Genomic DNA, 3,640 nt, shown 5'->3' with positions numbered 1-3,640 from the left:
GCTAGCAACACTGCTTTTGCAATTGCTTTGACACAAGAAGTTAGGACAGCTACTTTTGTTAATCATTTAGCAAAAAAAATGTTCCTAGTGCTCTGAGTATTCAAGAGGATTTAGATAGGCATTTGGAACAATGGACTGATGCTCTTTATACTATTCAAATTATTAGAGCGGAGGTTCAAAGTTTCAGAAGAAGCCATCTCAAGTGTCATGCTAAATATTTGTGTTACTTCTAAAAGTATTTGTGTTACTTCTAAAAGTTACAATGACAGACACTATAATTGGGAGAAATTTTAAAGATATTGTAGGGTATTTGGCATAATACTAACACCTCTCTGGATATTTTAACTTTGCATAATGAGATTACGAACTTAAAGAATGCTGCTCCGATGAGTTTTATTGCTGCAGTTACTGCTAATAAAATTATTCATGACTTAAGGTCAGTATTTCCATCTTGGTCAAGCTTCAAGAATGGCATATATAGCTTGATCATGTTAGCCCTTCTTGTCCTGGAAAAGCTTTTATTCCTGCTATTGTAATAAAACTTGCCTTTAACAACATCAACATGTTGGTGGCCAAAATACTTGGTTTGAAACTAAAACTGGATCCCCAGACAGAGTCATTAATTTAACTGGCTGGCAGTCAAAGACAGGTAAGATTCTGCACAGAGCCTTACCAACCTAAGACAAAAATGCATTGCTTTTGATAATGAATAGAAACCATGACTAAGACAGGTATAAAAGCAGACCGGGAAAAAAATAAACGTGTTTCTGCCTCAGCACTGGCTGGAGTCATGTTATAGTGTTGCCTAATTGTCCTTTCTTTTTTCAATCCTCACTCCCTCCCTTGACACCCTGCTGACTGAGTGAGCTGACTTAGTTATCCACCCCAGTGAGACACTTCATACACTTCCTCCAACAGTGCCACTCCCTGATGACTAAGCATTCAGACACAAGTCTGTGGAGGGCATTCTTATTCAAACCACCACAGCTTTCACATATGTTGGGCTTCCAGGACCAGAACTCTAAAAAACATGGAGACTGAATAGACTAACATTTTCCATTCTCCCCTAACCATCCTGGAGCCAGAGGGAACTTCACCTTTCAATTCAGTGTAGCAGTGCCAGCAATTTATTTTATAAGTATTCTTTTTTTTTTTAACTTTTATTTTCTGAGACAGGTGGGTTGGTCTCAGACTCAGAAAACCACCTGCATCTGCATTCCAGGTGCTGGGATTAAAGGTGTGTGCCAACATACCTGGGGACCATAAATTATGTGTGTGGCTGTGCACATGGGTACAGACGCCTGTAAAGATCAGAGGTATTGTATTCCTTGGAGTGTCAGGTAGTTATTAGCTGCCTGATGTTGAGTGCTGGGAACTGAACTTGGGTCCTCTGCAAGCATATTATGTGCTCTAAGCCACTGAGCTATCTCTCCAGCTCCACTTCCTAATTATAACCCTCCACAGCTTCAAGGATCTATATTATCTGTGGGCCCTAAAGGTATTCCAATGTTTTCCTCCTAGTTACTTTACCTGCTTCAATTGCTTTTTTTTTTCAAAGTGGATCTCATATTTAATTATTATTCTTTCTCTTTTATTTTTAACTATGTGAATATGGGTTATGGGTACATGCATGAGGATATAGATAGGTGTCCAAGGAAGCTAGAGAATACTTTCTGGATGTGGAGTTAGTAGTGAGCCACTTGACAAACATGCTGAGAACTGAATTATGGTCCTCTCCGAAAGCAATACACACTCTTAACCACCGAGCTCTTTTCAGATCCTTAACCTTTATTCTGATCCACTCTGCTCCCCTTCCACTTCTAATCTTAGTAAAATCTGAGCACACACCACTCTATACTTGTTTATTCTCCCACAACTACTGAAATCGAAGGATTACTGGATAGTATGACAATTACATAGTAGTAACATCAAACTGCTGTGGTTGATTCTGCAGTTAAAACTACACAGAGCTTACACAGGGAGCTTATACCAGGCACTTTGAGCTCAGGTCTGAGGTATTATTTTCTAAACTACACAATACTACCACACTAAAGTCTCACTCAAACACGGCAAATACTTCAACTGAAAGGACACATCTAATAAAAAAAAAAAAAAAAAAACGCAAACCAATGAACATGTAGAAATCCCAAAGAATAATATAAGAAATGTGAGACCCAGGTTAATGACTCTGTGATAAGCACAGACAGCGCGAGTCCAGTGCATCTATATCCATAGCAAAAATGGTAAATGCTGAGACCTTCAGGCAGGATCAGGTATGGGGGAAGACAGGAGAGAAGCCCAGTGGGCCAGGAGAATGAATAGAAATATGCAGCAGTATGGGGTAGAGGGCAGGGTTGGGGGGGGGGGGACCTCTAGAAAGTCCCAGACACCAGGGATGTGAGAGGCTCACTGGATCCAATGACGATGACCTTAGCAGAAATGCCCAACAGTGGGGAGATGGAACCTAAAAAGACCACCTCCAGTAGATAGGCATGGCCCCCATTTGAGGCATGGTGCCATCCAACTATCTTCAAAGTTTTTGACCCAGAATTGCTCCTGTCTAATGGAAATGCAGAGACAAAAATGGAGCAGATACCGAAAGAAAGGTCATCCAGAGATGGGCCCAATTTGCAATCTATCCTATGTAAAGGCACCAAACACCAACACTATTACTGCTGTGTTTGCAGATAGGAGCCCAGCATGGCTGTCCTCTGAGAGGCTATACCAGCAGCTAACTGAGACAGATGAAGATACTTACAGCCAACCATTAAAAGATACTTACAGCCAACCAGGGACCCATATGGAAGAGTTAGAAGGACTGAAGGAGCTGAAGGGGACTGCAACCCCCCTAGGAAGAACAACAGTGTCAACTAACCCAGACCACTGGGAGCTCCCAGACTAAGCCACCAAGCAATGAGCATACATGGCTGATCTGTGGCTCCACTACATGTGTAGCAGAAGACTGCTTTCTCTGGCCTCTGTGGGAAAGGATGTGCTTAATCTTGTACAAACTTGATGCCCCAGGGAAGGTGGGAGTGAGCACCCTCTCAGAAGCAAAGGGGAAAGGGATGGGGTGAAGAACTCATGGAGGAGGGACCAGGAAAGGGGGGGGGGGGGAAGGCAACGTTTGAAATGTAAATAATTAATAAAAATTAATAATAATAAAAGAAATTGATGGCAGAGAAACTCAAGAGCCCATGAAATTAAAGAAGAGGCAGAGATAAAAGTAAAAACTGGGAAGCTATTCAATAAAATTATAGCAAAAATGTTTTCAAGTGTAGAAGAAACAAACACAAGAGGCATCTAGAACCCAAACCCACATGGCCAGAGAAGACCTGCCGTACTGTAGTCAAACAATCCAAAGGCAAAGTGAAGAATGGGACAGGGGTGTGGCTCTAGAGGGAAGCCTGAGAACCTGACCCCAGGGACCAGAGAGTGGAGGGGAGAACCCACTCTACCCCGTTGTCCTCTGACCTCTACACAGCCTGTGGCAGGTATGCCCTCCCTCCCCACAATGCAACAAAATAAAGGTAGATTTCCAAAAAACAAAACAACACTGCCAACTCAGCATTCTCTAGCGAGAATGTCACAAACTATGTCACAACTAATGGAAAATTAACAAATTCCTTGGTAAAAAGGA

Source organism: Mus musculus, chromosome 3 (assembly GCF_000001635.26).
Source record: "Mus musculus strain C57BL/6J chromosome 3, GRCm38.p6 C57BL/6J".
In the NCBI taxonomy this organism is placed as follows: Eukaryota; Metazoa; Chordata; class Mammalia; order Rodentia; family Muridae; genus Mus; species Mus musculus.
This window is presented reverse-complemented; position numbering follows the sequence as displayed.